The sequence below is a fragment of the Nerophis ophidion genome, linkage group LG20, assembly GCF_033978795.1.
Source record: "Nerophis ophidion isolate RoL-2023_Sa linkage group LG20, RoL_Noph_v1.0, whole genome shotgun sequence".
Taxonomy (NCBI): Eukaryota; Metazoa; Chordata; class Actinopteri; order Syngnathiformes; family Syngnathidae; genus Nerophis; species Nerophis ophidion.
This window is the reverse complement of record NC_084630.1, coordinates 36,266,394-36,284,096: the sequence shown is the minus strand read 5'-3', so window position 1 is coordinate 36,284,096 and position 17,703 is coordinate 36,266,394. Positions and strand designations below refer to the sequence as shown.

The 17,703-nt window shown below is 42.4% G+C and overlaps 1 long non-coding RNA gene across 1 annotated transcript in view; it reads left to right on the top strand.

The window, feature by feature from the left end:
* The window catches only part of LOC133539102 (uncharacterized), a 3,775-nt gene extending 1,937 nt beyond the window's left edge, over positions 1-1,838 (top strand). The window contains exons 2-5 of the long non-coding RNA XR_009803184.1: positions 1,030-1,105; positions 1,304-1,368; positions 1,514-1,610; positions 1,706-1,838. This is a non-coding gene — a long non-coding RNA (uncharacterized LOC133539102). The remainder of the gene's footprint in view (positions 1-1,029; positions 1,106-1,303; positions 1,369-1,513; positions 1,611-1,705) is intronic.
* Positions 1,839-17,703: the final 15,865 nt, after the last annotated feature.

The following is a 17,703-nucleotide window of genomic DNA, read 5'->3' as shown; positions in this document are numbered from 1 at the left end:
GTTGGCTGAGTTCTTAACGTTTGCTTTCAGAGCGTGCATATCACAACATACAAGATGCCGTCATGGCGACACAACCTATACCGGGCTACCGCGCATGCTCGTCACTCCTGTTGCATGCTGGGTAGGGTAGTTCTTTTTTTCCCTGGCTCATAACATCACAATATAGTACCATGTATATGCGTTCAGTTTATCAAAGCACCAAGCAAACAATCGGAAAATTCCCATCATATCAATTCCTAGATATGGTCATAATTATTTTAAGTGCACTACGCAGAATAAACACAACATTATTAATATTGCTACTACGGATAATTTGATCAAAAATTCCCTAAAACAGCCCACTTCCTATAATATAGGTTTTTTAAACATAAGATCCCTGATAAAAAAAATGTTTCTGCTGTTACCTCAGAAATTGCCTGTTCAGATGTTATGATTGTGGCTCAGAGATTTGTATGTAGATTATATTTATTTTCCATAACAAACAGGATAACTTAAATACCCTGGCAGTGGCAATAAGCTTAAATGTTTGTATTTACATTTTTTGAGTTGATTTTCATAAAATATGCTATTTAACTGCTACTGTTTAACAAGGACTGATTTAAATTGTGTTTGCACAACAAATGTTTTGGCGCTTTTGTTCATGTGGGAGAATATTCCAATAAAGGTGCACTACACACTACTTTTGAATTCATTATTGGGCTTTGCGTATACAATGCAGTTAATCGCGATTAATCATAGAAATAGTGCGATTAACTTCGATTAACATTTTTAATCGTTGCCCAGCCCTAGTTTTTGCTAAACAATCTCTTTTTTTCCCAAAAAAAACATACCCTCCCCCACGTTTCATCCTGGTCCGCCCCTAAGTCTATGTACATGTACCATTACCGGTAATTGAAAAGCAGAACATTAATGCAAGGCAATGTACCAATGATTTCAGTTTATGCATATGGAAGGACACAGTACACTTGCTATGATACATATGATACCAAAAAGGATAAGTTTTTGATAAAACTGTCCTTCCATGTGCAGAAATTGGAGACAGTGGAGGAACTACTCGACCTTGACGAGTTGATTAAAAACTCAACCAAGCAAGAAAGATTTGCTGGTAAGTAATTATAACATTATAATTGTGTAGCTGTTTTTACATCGGAAATATTATTGTATTTAGATAGAAATTTCAGGTTATGAAATCGTGTAGATAAAACAGGTGTAGATAAAACAGGCCCTATACTTGAATGTATGTATGTGTTTGCCAGCCCCTTCCCCCAGTGTATGCTAAACACATTCTCTTGTATATTTGCAGACAGCCAGGCTCTCAAAGATTGGTGGATATGACTTAAAGAGCTGTTTAAGCACCATCATGGACAGGTATTTTCCTCTTTCTCTTTATATGTATTAAAAATAGGCGATGTAAGACCCAAATTCTAATCTATGAGTGCTAGATCGGGAATTATAATAATGCAAAATTCCGTACTTTTTGGCCTGCATGTATGACTTGCGTGTTCAATTTCAGGCTCATGACAAATGAGTTAATGTCCAATCCGAACATGAAGGGGAGAGGGGGAAAAAAAATAGCTTTGCCGAGACGAACCTGCTCGATTTAGTCACAGGTGAGTTTGTGTGTGTGTTTAATGATTACATTAACTTGATTGGGGTAAATCACATGCACCCTTAATTAATTTGTATTCTTTTTGCCTGTTTACAGCTAGTGTCTTGGATACCCAGAAGGGGACCGAAACGATCGTCCATGATGCCATGAAAAATAAACTGAAATATGCCCCTGGACGGAAGGGAGGAATAGGATGGGCATCACAGGCTAAATAAATGATTATATTGATTGACATTCTCCATTTTCTTTGTACTTAATTTTAATTTCGCATTAACAGGATTCAGCCTGGAGCTATATATGCACTATGTTTTGTTGTCTTTAATTATATTGATATATTGGTTGATATTACGTTGATAATTGGTTGGTTGATCTTAGGTTGAAACTGAAAGTTGAATCAACGTTGAAACATTGACGTTGATTCATCGTCTGTATTTAAACGTTGATCCAACTTTCATTTTCAACCCAAATTCAACGTTGTTTCTACACGGGAAAGTAACGTTGTTTCAACGTTGATTAAACGTCTCTGTTAGGTAGAAACTGAAAGTTGAATCAACGTTGAAACATTGACGTTGATTCAACGTCGGTATTTAAACGTTGATCCAACTTTCATTTTCAACCCAAATCCAACGTTATTTCAACACGGGAAAGTAACGTTGTTTCAACGTTGATTAAACGTCTCTCTCTGTTAGGTAGAAACTGAAAGTTGAATCAACGTCGATTCAACGTCGGTATTTAAACGTTGATCCAACTTTCATTTTCAACCCAAATCCAACGTTATTTCAACACGGAAAAGTAACGTTGTTTCAACGTTGATTAAACGTCTCTGTTAGGTAGAAACTGAAAGTTGAATCAACGTTGAAACATTGACGTTGATTCAACGTCGGTATTTAAACGTTGATCCAACTTTCATTTTCAACCCAAATCCAACGTTGTTGCAACACGGGAAAGTAACGTTGTTTCAACGTTGATTAAACGTCTCTGTTAGGTAGAAACTGAAAGTTGAATCAACGTTGAAACATTGACGTTGATTCAACGTCTGTATTTAAACGTTGATCCAACTTTCATTTTCAACCCAAATTCAACGTTGTTTCAACACGGGAAAGTAACGTTGTTTCAACGTTGATTAAACGTCTCTGTTAGGTAGAAACTGAAAGTTGAAACAACGTTGAAACATTGACGTTGATTCAACGTCGGTATTTAAACGTTGATCCAACTTTCATTTTTAACCCAAATCCAACGTTATTTCAACACGGGAAAGTAACGTTGTTTCAACGTTGATTAAACGTCTCTGTTAGGTAGAAACTGAAAGTTGAATCAACGTTGAAACATTGACGCTGATTCAACGTCTGTATTTAAACGTTGATCCAACTTTCATTTTCAACCCAAATCCAACGTTATTTCAACACGGGAAAGTAACGTTGTTTCAACGTTGATTAAACGTCTCTGTTAGGTAGAAACTGAAAGTTGAATCAACGTCGATTCTACGTCGGTATTTAAACGTTGATCCAACTTTCATTTTCAACCCAAATTCAACGTTGTTTCAACACTGGAAAGTAACGTTGTTTCAACGTTGATTAAACGTCTCTGTTAGGTAGAAACTGAAAGTTGAATCAACGTCGATTCTACGTCGGTATTTAAACATTGATCCAACTTTCATTTTCAACCCAAATCCAACGTTATTTCAACACGGGAAAGTAACGTTGTTTCAACGTTGATTAACCGTCTCTGTTAGGTAGAAACTGAAAGTTGAATCAACGTTGAAACATCGACGTTGATTCAACGTCTGTATTTAAACGTTGATCCAACTTTCATTTTCAACCCAAATTCAAAGTTGTTTCAACACGGGAAAGTAACGTTGTTTCAACGTTGATTAAACGTCTCTGTTAGGTAGAAACTGAAAGTTGAATCAACGTTGAAACATTGACGCTGATTCAACGTCGGTATTTAAACGTTGATCCAACTTTCATTTTTAACCCAAATCCAACGTTATTTCAACACGGGAAAGTAACGTTGTTTCAACGTTGATTAAACGTCTCTGTTAGGTAGAAACTGAAAGTTGAATCAACGTTGAAACATTGACGCTGATTCAACGTCTGTATTTAAACGTTGATCCAACTTTCATTTTCAACCCAAATCCAACGTTATTTCAACACGGGAAAGTAACGTTGTTTCAACGTTGATTAAACGTCTCTGTTAGGTAGAAACTGAAAGTTGAATCAACGTCGATTCAACGTCGGTATTTAAACGTTGATCCAACTTTCATTTTCAACCCAAATCCAACGTTAATTCAACACGGGAAAGTAACGTTGTTTCAACGTTGATTAAACGTCTCTGTTAGGTAGAAACTGAAAGTTGAATCAACGTTGAAACATTGACGCTGATTCAACGTCGGTATTTAAACGTTGATCCAACTTTCATTTTCAACCAAAATCCAACGTTATTTCAACACGGGAAAGTAACGTTGTTTCAACGTTGATTAAACGTCTCTGTTAGGTAGAAACTGAAAGTTGAATCAACGTTGAAACATTGACGTTGATTCAACGTCTGTATTTAAACGTTGATCCAACTTTCATTTTCAACCCAAATTCAACGTTGTTTCAACACGGGAAAGTAACGTTGATTAAACGTCTCTGTTAGGTAGAAACTGAAAGTTGAATCAACGTCGATTCTACGTCGGTATTTAAACGTTGATCCAACTTTCATTTTCAACCCAAATCCAACGTTATTTCAACACGGGAAAGTAACGTTGTTTCAACGTTGATTAAACGTCTCTGTTAGGTAGAAACTGAAAGTTGAATCAACGTTGAAACATTGACGTTGATTCAACGTCGGTATTTAAACGTTGATCCAACTTTCATTTTCAACCCAAATCGAACGTTATTTCAACACGGGAAAGTAACGTTTCAACGTTGATTAAACGTCTCTGTCAGGTAGAAACTGAAAGTTGAATCAACGTTGATTCAACGTCGGTATTTAAACGTTGATCCAACTTTCATTTTCAACCCAAATCCAACGTTATTTCAACACGGGAAAGTAACGTTGTTTCAACGTTGATTAAACGTCTCTGTTAGGTAGAAACTGAAAGTTGAATCAACGTTGAAACATTGACGCAGATTCAACGTCGGTATTTAAACGTTGATCCAACTTTCATTTTCAACCCAAATCGAACGTTGTTTCAACACGGGAAAGTAACGTTGTTTCAACGTTAATTAAACGTCTCTGTGCCCACTGGGCGTGTGTGTGTGTGTGTGTGTTGTGACAATGATTACTTATGGGGGACGTCACTCTGTTTACAAAGTCACTTTAGGGGACCTTTGACGGTATGGGGACATAAAAAGAGGTCCCCTGAAGGGAAACCTTTTGAAATAATAGTCAGATCCATTCTGAAGATGTCTGAGTGACTTTGAAGCTTCTTCCCCCATAAAACATGTTTGCTGCTTAGTTTGAGTGTGAGACATTTGCACAGCAGCCCCCTCATATGGCAGTAGCTGGTACTGCTACAAAAACGCCGGCGTGGCGAAGTTGGGAGAGTGACTGTGCCAGCAATCTGAGGGTTACTGGTTCAATCCCCACCTTCTACCATCCTAGTCACGTCTGTTGTGTCCTTGGGCAAGACACTTCACCCTTGCTCCTGATGGGTCCCGGTGAGCGCCTTGCATGGCAGCTCCCTCCATCAGTGTGTGAATGTGTGTGTGAATGTGGTAGTAGTGTCAAAGCGCTCTGGGCTCCTTAAAAAGGGTTAGAAAGGCGCTACACAAGTACAACCATTTCTCATTTACCGCACTCGCTGTTGGGCTCATATCCCTCCCCTGATTACCTACGGACTCCACCTGCTCCCCAAAGTGAGGGAGGTTCCTCTGCAGTCCAGGACATGTCGGCTGCCGCGACACCAAAGTAAGCTGTTTAAACCAAAAAGGTAAGCACATCTTTCTTATAAATGGAAGTTGTTGACTATCATTTGTGCAAGAGCAATGTGTTCATGACCAAGTTAAGCCAAAAAATGAGGTAAAGTAGTTAGCATAGCATTACTCCTAGAAAGATTTTGAATCACATTATCTTACTTTTTTTTTTTTTGCCACTTGGACTGGAACTTGTACATTTTACCACAAAGAGTTAAAGATGAATTTTTTGTAGCAAACCCTTTCCAACGAGTGCAATTTGTGTTGCTTTTTTTTGGCATTAGGACTGGTTTATAGTCAAAGTAGCTCTAATTTAATGCTAATTGGTTATCTATAAGGACTTCTAAGAAGTTACATTTATAGTTACGATGGACATTGGAGATTAAGGATATTTTAAATAGCTCACATTGATTTTGTTTGACACATTTTAGATGAAAGACAGATGTCCTGGCTCAATAAGTCCTCCAGCCTGTGACAGCACAACAATAGACCACATGGACATAATCATAATACCTGACGTCACTGAAACAGAGGAACTCTGCTCAAGTCAGGAAAATATTGACACCGTAGTAGTTTGAGCTCCCCTCAAAAAACATGGAAAAAGAGTGCCAGGTTCAAACACTGATGACATCTATTAAACAAGACAAGAAGCAAAGAATCAAACAGAGACGGAATTAAATTTGGACTCAGATCTGAGGAGGGACATGGCCACTACTCTCTGTACAGTCTTGCACCACGCTCTGCCAAAAGATTATAATCTTCCTTCTTTATTTGACTTCTCCCCCCACCTCCCCACAGCTGTTTCCTGAGGGAAGTGGGTCGTAAACAGCGTTGCCTTTGGTTACCGAACAGTTTGAAGAGAGTTCGTCAAATAGTTCAAAAAGAATTCCATAAAATATTTCAAAGAGAGTCCCATAAAATAGTTCAAGGAGAGTTCCATAAAATACTTCAAAAAGAGTTCCTCTGGAAGTTGGGCAGATTCTGCCATCTGTCGACTTTGAAGTCCCAGTGTAGTTTTACGAACCTTCTTCTTGGTAGGCCTCAAAGACAGCCTTTTGTCTTATTGTCAGGAACACATTTCAACACAAAGTTTTTTTGTGATAACTTACAAACAATTATTCAAACAAAAAGTTTGCAACAAAAGACATGATAGCTTGTATTGCAGTAGGCCTTATGCCAAGATGGTAAGGCATCTAGAAAGTGCACACAAAAACCGATTGGAAGTAGCCACAGCTCTTAGCTTTTCAACAAGTTAAATGGAGAGAAGGAAACAGCTGGACTCTATTTTTAAGGTCCTTGGCCCATGGCAAAGGACTCCTGTGGAGTCCTGTGGAGTCCTCTCCCATGCGCCAAGGACCCTATTGAAACTGCTGTGTTTTATTATTATTCCGCACCTACGCACTGTAATTTGACCCCCTTAACATGCTTCAAAACTCACCAAATTTGACACACACGTCGGTATAGCAAACCTTCCCAACATATTAAGCAACCAATCCCCCAAAATGAAAATTGCGCTCTAGCGCCCCCTAGGAAGAAAATACAGACAAAACTGCATGTAACTTATGTTAGGAATGTCATAGCGACATGAAACAAAAACTCCTATGTAGGTCTGACTTAGACCCAATTTTCATACACTCACTTCTTTCAGCAAAAATCTGCAAGAAGTTGGCAAAAACCCCTTCAAAATAAAATGTTTGCAAAAAATGCAATTTTTGCCTCTTTGCGCTGTAATTTGACCCCTTTAAAATGCTTTAAAAGTCACCAAACTTGGCGCACACATAAGGACTGGTGAATATTGCGATCTATTGAAAAAACCAAACCCCAAAACTCAAAATTGCTCTCTAGCGCTATTTTTGAATAAAACACTGAAAAAACTGCTCCTAGGAAGAAAACACAGACAAAACTGCGTGTAACTTCCGGTAAGAATGTCGAAGAGACATGAAACAAAAACCTCTATGTAGGTCTCACTTAGACCTACATTTCATAGATTGACAACCCCCAACAAAAATCAACAGGAAGTTTGCAATCCCCCCTTCAACACAAAAGTTTTGTAAAAAACGGTCACCTTTCTTCAAACATTATGTCCTCTGAGTGCGTTTGTTGTTTTGGCTTCAAACTCGCACAGGAGAGAGATTGAACCCTTCTGATTAAAAGTATAGAACAGAGTTTTGATAAGTTCTCAGGTTTTGATTTTACGCACCTTCAAAGAACCCCTGTGCAAAGTCTCCTAAAAAATGTCATTTTTGCCTCTTTGAGCTGTTATTTGACCCTCTTAAAATGCTTCTAAACTCACCAAAATTGACACACACATCAGGTCTGGCAGAAATTGCGATTTGATGAAAAAACCTAACCTCAAAACTCAAAATTGCGCTCTACCGCCCCCCTAGGAATACAACACGGACAAACTGCTCCTAGGAAGAAAACACAGACAAAACAGCTTGTAACTTCCGATAGGAATGTCAGAGAGACATGAAACAAAAAACACTATGTAGGTCTCACTTAGACCTACATTTTAATAATTAACATACTTTAGCAAAAATCAACAGGAAGTTTGATATTTTCACTTCAATACAACAACTGCATTACTTTCACAATGCATTAGATTCTCAAAATAGTGGCTCCAAGGCGTCTTCTAACGCTTATCCGGCCGTGGGTCTCGGGGGCAGCAGCCAAAGGCGGACCCGGCCAACGCTGCTTGCAGCTTTAATTGTAACTATGCTCACAATGCTGCTATTATGGAGTTGGGGAAGAGTGAACTAGTGCCATTCAAACCACCACCTAAAGAACCTCAAGGAAATTATTTTTTGCACTGTGCACATTGCCAAGGACTGCTTACCAGAAAGGTACTGTGGAGCCACATGTGAAGTTTTCACCTCAAACCTGCATCGGTCACCAGAAAACCAGGAAAGAACTGAGTCCGGTCCATGTGCACATATACTGGGCCTCTGGCTTCAAGTGTATCCAAACAACTGTGGGGAGTAATAAGTGCCATGATTCCTGATCCAATCGCAGAAATAATAAAAGATGATCATGTCATCACAGATGTTGGGCAGCACCTGTTGAACAAAAGTGCTATGTCAGCAAAAAATCAACAATGTGTCAGAGAGAAGAGGCGGGAATTAGGAAAACTGATTCATAATGCCAGGAGAGTAACTACCTTGAAAAAAATTGAGGATTTTGTGAATCTTAAGAAGTACTTGGAGATGGTGAAAGCTGTCAAATAATAATAATAATTAAAGCTGCGAGCAGCGTTGGTCGGGTCCGCCTTTGGCCGCTGCCAAGCCCTGGTGTAAGTCAGACCTACATAGAGGTCTTTGTTTCATGTCTCTACGACATTCCTAACAGAAGTTACAAGCAGTTTTGTCTGGGTTTTTTCCTAGGGGGCGCTGGAGCGCAATTTTGACTTTTGGGGTTTGGTTTTTTATTAGATGGCAATTTTCGGCAGTCCTGATGTGTGTGTAAAATTTGGTGAATTTTGAAGCATGTTAAGGGGGTCAAATTACAGATCGGCGTTTCTGGATGTTGTTGATAAATGGCTTTCGCTTTGCATAGTAGAGCTTTAACTTGCACTTTGAAGCATTTTAGGGGGTCAAATTACAGCTCAAAGAGGCAAAAATGACATTATTTAGGAAACTTTGCGCAGGGGTTCTTTGAAGGCGCGTAAAATCAAAACCGGAGCAGTAATCAAAACTTTGTTAGATAGTTTAAATCAAAAGGGTTCAATCCCTCTCCTGTGCGAGTTTGAAGCCGAAACGACAAATGCACTCGCAGGAGTTTACGTTTGAAAAAGGTGACGGGTTTTTACAAAACTTTCATTTTGAAGGGGTAATTTTTAACTTCCTGTTGATTTTTGCCGAAGGATGTCAATCATCTAAATGTAGGTCTAAGTGAGACCTACATAGAAGTTTTTGTTTCATGTCTTTCCGGCATTCCTACCGGAAGTTACAAGCAGTTTTGTCTGTGTTTTCTTCCTGGAAGCAGTTTTTGCTGTGTTTTGATCAAAAATTCCGCAAGAGCGCAATTTTGAGTGTATTTTTTTTTTTTTTTCATTAGATCGCAATTTCTGCCAGTCCTGATGTGTGTGCCAAGTTTGGCGAGTTTTGAAGCATTTTAAGGGGGTCAAATTTCAACTCAAAGAGGCAAAAATTGAATTTTTTGCGAAAATTTTGTTTTGAAGGGGTTTTTTCCAACTTCCAGTTGATTTTTGCCCTAGAAGGTAGAATTATGAAATGTAGGTCTAAGTTAGACCTACGTGACAGTTTTTGTTTCATGTCTGTACGACATTCCTAACGGAAGTTACAAGCAGTCTGTTTTTCTTTTCTTCCTAGGGGGCGCTAGCGGGCAATTTTGATTTTTCTGGTTTGGCTGCCTAATAAGTTGGGAAGGCATGCCAGACCGATGTGGGTGTCAAATTTGGTGAGTTTTGAAGCATGTTAAGGGGGTCAAATTACAGCGCATAGGTGTGGAATAATAATAAAACGCACCAGTTTCAATAGGGTCCTTGGCCCATAGCAAAGGACTCCTGTGGAGTCCTTTGCCATGGGCCAAGGACCCTAAAAATAATAATAATAATGGATTAGATTTATATCGCGCTTTTCTATTGTTAGATACTCAAAGTGCTCACAGAGAAGTGGGAACCCATCATTCATTCACACCTGGTGGTGGTAAGCTACATCTGTAGCCACAGCTGCCCTGGGGTAGACTGACGGAAGCGAGGCTGCCAGTTTGCACCTCCGACCACCACCTGTCATTCATTCATCATTCATTCACCGGTGTGAGCGGCACCGGGGGCAAAGGGTGAAGTGTCCTGCCCAAGGACACAACGGCAGCCATTTGGATAGATAGATAGATAGATAGATAGATAGATAGATAGATAGATAGATAGATAGATAGTACTTTGATTCCTTCAGGAGAGTTCCTTCAGGAAAATTAAAATTCCTGCAGCAGTGTACAGAGTTGAGATCAATTTAAATAAAAGTAAAAAGTAAATAATGGGGGTTTAAATGGAAACAAAATAGAGAAATATTACAATAAGAATAAAAACTAAAAAGCAACAATGGGAATAAAAATATAACAGTAAAATAAGAATATAACAATAGAAACTAGGCAGTAGTGACCATGTTATGAAAACGTATTGCACTGTTATTGTTTTGCATCCCCTGTCATCCTTGTACCCCCCCGTCCCAGAGAGGAGTTGTACAGTCTAATGCCGTGTGGGACAAAGGAGTTCTTGAGTCTATTAGTCCTGCACTTGGGATGAAGCAGTCTAGCACTGAACAGGCTCCTCTGGCTACTGATAACTGTATGCAGAGGGTGACTGGCATCATCCAGGATGCTCACTAGTTTGTCAACAGTCCTCTTCTCTGCCACCGTCACCAGTGTGTCCAGTTTCATTCCCATTGTAGAACCGGCCCGCCTGATCAGTTTCTTAAGTCTGGAGCTGTCCTTAAATGTACTGCCCCCCCAGCACACTACCATGTAGAACAGAACACTGGCAACCACAGACTGGTAGTACATCCACAGGAGTTTTTTGCAGATGTTGAAGGAGTGCAGTCTCCTGAGGAAGTACAGCTTGCTCTGTCCTTTTTTGTACTGATGGTCCGTGTTAACAGTCCAGTCCAGCTTATTGTCCACCCAAACCCCGAGGTACTTGAATGAGTCCACGGTCTGTACCTCAACTCCCTCGAGCACAATAGGTTGTGATCGTGGACTCGACCTCCCAAAGTCAATGACCAATGATCAATGATGTCAATAGGTGGGAAGCCAACCTGCAACCCTCAGGTTTCTGGCACGGCCGCTCTACCCACTTCTGCATTCCATCACTGGCTACCAAACTTGGGAATTCCCTGCTTCAAGTCGGCAGACTTTTGAAAGCACGAGGTTTGATAAACAACAATGAATGCCACTCAGTTCCAAGATGTCCACCATGAGAAGTTGAAGGAGTTGATCTCTGCAACAGCCCTGAGGAACATAGTGAAGGAAAGTGGAATGCACCACACCTTATGCCCTTCACTGAGGATGTTGAAAAAGTGCATCAGTTGGTCAGTCAAATGCACGATGAGTGCAGCCCGGTACTATCTGAACACTCTTCCACAAAGACCTGGTCAGACCTGACAAAAGTATGTTTGACACACATCCTCCTCTTTAACAGACCAAGAGAAGGAGAGGTAGCAGCCATGCCCTTGTTGGCGTTTTCATCTAGAAACACAACTGATCTTCATGAAGATGTGGACTGGAATCTCTCCCAAGTGGGGAAAAAAAACTGTACAGACATTTTTCAAGGATAGTCATCAGGGTTTGAAAACGAGGCGGACCTGTTCCTATTGTCTTGACTCCAAAAATGGTGTGGTCATTAGAACTTCAAAGACAACACTGACCTGTTTGTAAGACCCACAGTCAGGACACATTTCCCTGGTTCTGACTGCATACCAGACTATGCAAATTCATGTCATGCAAGGTGTCCTGTGTCACTTACATCCACCAAACTAGGAAAACATGCTGCCACCCTTTCAACCAATCAATCAATCAATCAATGTTTATTTATACAGCCCCAAATCACAAATGTCTCAAAGGACTGCACAAATCATTACGACTACAACATCCTCGGAAGAACCCACAAAAGGGCAAGGAAAACTCACACCCAGTGGGCAGGGAGAATTTACATTCAGTGGGACGCCAGTGACAATGCTGACTATGAGAAACCTTGGAGAGGACCTCAGATGTGGGCAACCCCCCCCCTCTAGGGGACCGAAAGCAATGGATGTCGAGCGGGTCTAACATGATACTGTGAAAGTTCAATCCATTGTGGCTCCAAGACAGCAGTGAGAGTCCCGTCCACAAGAAACCATCTCAAGCGGATCAGCAGCGTAGAGATGTCCCCAACCGATACAGGCGAGCGGTCCATCCTGGGTCCCGACGAGCGGTCCATCCTGGGTCTCGACTCTGGACAGTCAGTACTTCATCCATGGTCATCGGACCGGACCCCCTCCACAAGGGAGGGGGGGACATAGGAGAAAGAAAAGAAGCGGCAGATCAACTGGTCTAAAAAGGAGGTCTATTTAAAGGCTAGAGTATACAGATGAGTTTTAAGATGAGACTTAAATGCTTCTACTGAGGTGGCATCTCGAACTGTTACCGGGAGGGCATTCCAGAGTACTGGAGCCCGAACGGAAAACGCTCTATAGCCCGCAGACTTTTTTTGAGCTCTAGGAATCACTAATAAGCCGGAGTCTTTTGAACGCAGATTTCTTGCCGGGACATATGGTACAATACAATCGGCAAGATAGGCTGGAGCTAGACCGTGTAGTATTTTATACGTAAGTAGTAAAACCTTAAAGTCACATCTTAAGTGCACAGGAAGCCAGTGCAGGTGAGCCAGTATAGGTATATATGTATGTATATATGTATATAAAGGTATATACAGTACAGGCGTAATATGATCAAACTTTCTTGTTCTTGTCAAAAGTCTAGCAGCCGCATTTTGTACCAACTGTAATCTTTTAATGCTAGACATGGGGAGACCCGAAAATAATACGTTACAGTAATCGAGGCGAGACGTAACAAACGCATGGATAATGATCTCAGCGTCTTTAGTGGACAAAATGGAGCGAATTTTAGCGATATTACGGAGATGAAAGAAGGCCGTTTTAGTAACGCTTTTAATGTGTGACTCAAAGGAGAGAGTTGGGTCGAAGATAATACCCAGATTCTTTACAGAGTCACCTTGTTTTATTATTTGGTTGTCAAATGTTAAAGTTGTATTATTAAATAGAGGTCGGTGTCTAGCAGGACCGATAATCAGCATTTCCGTTTTTTTGGCATTAAGTTGCAAAAAGTTAGCGGACATCCATTGTTTAATTTCATTCGGACACAGAGATGGACCGGCTGGACAACTTTCTCGGCCATGATATTACAATCCATCCTGAGTTCTATAGACTCCCTGAAAAGACACTGCAGCTGGCAAAAATCAGCAAAGTCTTGATGGCACTCGAGCAAGGTCGACTATCAGAGTTCCATGGAAAGAACTTGGATGAAATCACAATTGGTCACAATTGGTCACAATTGGCAAGTTGTCATCTTTGTTGTTTGTTTGCTTTGAACTTAAGCTTAACAAGTTGTGTGCAGCACAGAATGTGTTGTGCAAAGTGAAGAGGAAGAGGAAGGACACATCCATGACCTGCTTTATTAAAGGTGCCCTATGGTAAACATGACCCTGCATGTTTATTACATTTAAAGCACAACAGAGATGGCATTACCAACCCCGCCACACTCCAAAGAGACTGACCTAAACCCCTTTCAAAGACACAGATGCATCATTAGGTGCACTCAGACGTTCTTCCAATGGTTTGTTGGCATCACTTATAAACTGAAGACATGGAAAGAGTAAATGAAAGCAAATTTCTAGGTATAATGATCGATGATACATTAAAATGGAAATATTTAGAATGGTGACTTGCAGGTCTTGCTGCCCAGAAAAGGCGACACTGGACAGGGTAAGAGGTGAAGGCTGTGGAGAAGCACATGAAGCCATTCATCCATTCATCCCTTCTGGTATTGTAGCATCAACGAGGGAATGTTTCAAATGTTGGGAGGGGTAACCAGAAGCTCTCCAAAAGTGGGAATGGCAAGCATTGAAGTTGTACGTGTACGAGCATTGAAGTTGTACGTGTAAGAGCGTTGAAGTTGTACGTGTAATGAGAAACCTTGGAGAGGACTGCAAATGTGTGTAACCCCCCCTCTTCCCCCGCTTTTTGGAGTGCTTTTTTCCTGAAGGAGCTGCAGGTAAGTGGGGATACCTGACAGAACAAGAGGGGGGTTGTTCAATTTCCCGGGTCAAATCTGGGTACCCATGTCTTGCTAAAGTTTTGAGCTGGGATATTAAGCAGTGCTTGGTGATCATAGCACAGTAGTGCAGAGACATCCCAGTGAGCGCAGAAAAATAAGGCTGCAGCCAAGGAAAAACTCAAGCTCAGAAACGGATGAACAAGCTGTCACTAAGGACTGTCACAAACCTGTGCCTGTGCCCAGGTGTGTCTGATCACTAAGGATTGTCACACACCTGTGTCCAGGTGCGTCTTGTCACTAAGGGCGGTCACACACCTGTACCCGTACCCAGGTGTGTCTTGTCACTAAGGACGGTCACACACCTGTACCCGTGCCCAGGTGTGTCTTGTCACTAAGGGCGGTCACACACCTGTACCCGTACCCAGGTGTGTCTTGTCACTAAGGACTGTCACACACCTGTACCCGTGCCCAGGTGTGTCTTGTCACTAAGGACTGTCACACACCTGTACCCGTGCCCAGGTGTGTCTTGTCACTAAGGACTGTCACACACCTGTACCCGTGCCCAGGTGTGTCTTGTCACTAAGGACTGTCACACACCTGTACCCGTGCCCAGGTGTGTCTTGTCACTAAGGACTGTCACACACCTGTACCCGTGCCCAGGTGTGTCTTGTCACTAAGGACTGTCACACACCTGTACCCGTGCCCAGGTGTGTCTTGTCACTAAGGACTGTCACACACCTGTACCCGTGCCCAGGTGTGTCTTGTCACTAAGGACTGTCACACACCTGTACCCGTGCTCAGGTGTGTCTTGTCACTAAGGACTGTCACACACCTGTACCCGTGCCCAGGTGTGTCTTGTCACTAAGGACTGTCACACACCTGTACCCGTGCACAGGTGTGTCTTGTCACTAAGGACTGTCACACACCTGTACCCGTGCCCAGGTGTGTCTTGTCACTAAGGACTGTCACACACCTGTACCCGTGCCCAGGTGTGTCTTGTCACTAAGGACTGTCACACACCTGTACCCGTGCCCAGGTGTGTCTTGTCACTAAGGACTGTCACACACCTGTACCCGTGCTCAGGTGTGTCTTGTCACTAAGGACTGTCACACACCTGTACCCGTGCTCAGGTGTGTCTTGTCACTAAGGACTGTCACACACCTGTACCCGTGCCCAGGTGTGTCTTGTCACTAAGGACTGTCACACACCTGTACCCGTGCCCAGGTGTGTCTTGTCACTAAGGACTGTCACACACCTGTACCCGTGCCCAGGTGTGTCTTGTCACTAAGGACTGTCACACACCTGTACCCGTGCTCAGGTGTGTCTTGTCACTAAGGACTGTCACACACCTGTACCCGTGCCCAGGTGTGTCTTGTCACTAAGGACTGTCACACACCTGTACCCGTGCCCAGGTGTGTCTTGTCACTAAGGACTGTCACACACCTGTACCCGTGCCCAGGTGTGTCTTGTCACTAAGGACTGTCACACACCTGTACCCGTGCCCAGGTGTGTCTTGTCACTAAGGACTGTCACACACCTGTACCCGTGCCCAGGTGTGTCTTGTCACTAAGGACTGTCACACACCTGTACCCGTGCCCAGGTGTGTCTTGTCACTAAGGACTGTCACACACCTGTACCCGTGCTCAGGTGTGTCTTGTCATTAAGGACTGTCACACACCTGTACCCGTGCCCAGGTGTGTCTTGTCACTAAGGACTGTCACACACCTGTACCCGTGCCCAGGTGTGTCTTGTCACTAAGGACTGTCACACACCTGTACCCGTGCCCAGGTGTTTCTTGTCACTAAGGACTGTCACACACCTGTACCCGTGCCCAGGTGTGTCTTGTCACTAAGGACTGTCACACACCTGTACCCGTGCCCAGGTGTGTCTTGTCACTAAGGACTGTCACACACCTGTACCCGTGCTCAGGTGTGTCTTGTCACTAAGGACTGTCACACACCTGTACGCGTGCCCAGGTGTGTCTTGTCACTAAGGGCGGTCACACACCTGTACCCGTGCCCAGGTGTGTCTTGTCACTAAGGACTGTCACACACCTGTACCCGTGCCCAGGTGTGTCTTGTCACTAAGGACTGTCACACACCTGTACCCGTGCCCAGGTGTGTCTTGTCACTAAGGACTGTCACACACCTGTACCCGTGCCCAGGTGTGTCTTGTCACTAAGGACTGTCACACACCTGTACCCGTGCCCAGGTGTGTCTTGTCACTCAGGACTGTCACACACCTGTACCCGTGCCCAGGTGTGTCTTGTCACTAAGGACTGTCACACACCTGTACCCGTGCCCAGGTGTGTCTTGTCACTCAGGACTGTCACACACCTGTACCCGTGCTCAGGTGTGTGTCAGCAGACTAGGACACTTCATTTTGTGCTTTGCACAACATTTCAAGTGCCCTGAAGCCTACCATCAACAAGTAAGGACACGCGCACACACACACACACACACACACACACACACACACACATGGTTGTTATGTGGAATGGGGAGCAAGTAGTTGGTGATGACTTGTGGAGACAAGGTAATGAGAGTACTATTAATGGCAGGATAAGACATGTTTTACTATTCAAGAAAACTAATTTGAACTTACATTTTTACTTTTTAATTTTGAACATTGAACATTATTAAGATTAAAAACAACTGTTGTACTTAAGCAGTCTTGCTGATGATCTCTTCATCTACTATTTTATCTGAAACCTCCTTTTGTAGGCCGTAATGCGCTCGTACACGTACAACTTCAACGCTCGTACACGTACAACTTCAACGCTCGTACACGTACAACTTCAACGCTCGTACACGTACAAGTTCTTTCCATGGAACTCTGATAGTCGACCTTGCTCGAGTGCCATCAAGACTTTGCTGATTTTTGCCAGCTGCAGTGTCTTTTCAGGGAGTCTATAGAACTCAGGATGGATTGTAATGAATTGAAGCGTTGAAGTTGTACGTGTTCGAGCGCATTACGGCCTACAAAAGGAGGTTTCAGATAAAATAGTAGATGAAGAGATCATCAGCAAGACTGCTTAAGTACAACAGTTGTTTTTAATCTTAATAATGTTCAATGTTCAAAATTAAAAAGTAAAAATGTAAGTTCAAATTAGTTTTCTTGAATAGTAAAACATGTCTTATCCTGCCATTAATAGTACTCTCATTACCTTGTCTCCACAAGTCATCACCAACTACTTGCTCCCCATTCCACATAACAACCATGTGTGTGTGTGTGTGTGTGTGTGTGTGCGCGTGTCTTTACTTGTTGATGGTAGGCTTCAGGGCACTTGAAATGTTGTGCAAAGCACAAAATGAAGTGTCCTAGTCTGCTGACACACACCTGAGCGCGGGTACAGGTGTGTGACAGTTCTTAGTGACAAGACACACCTGGGCACGGGTACAGGTGTGTGAC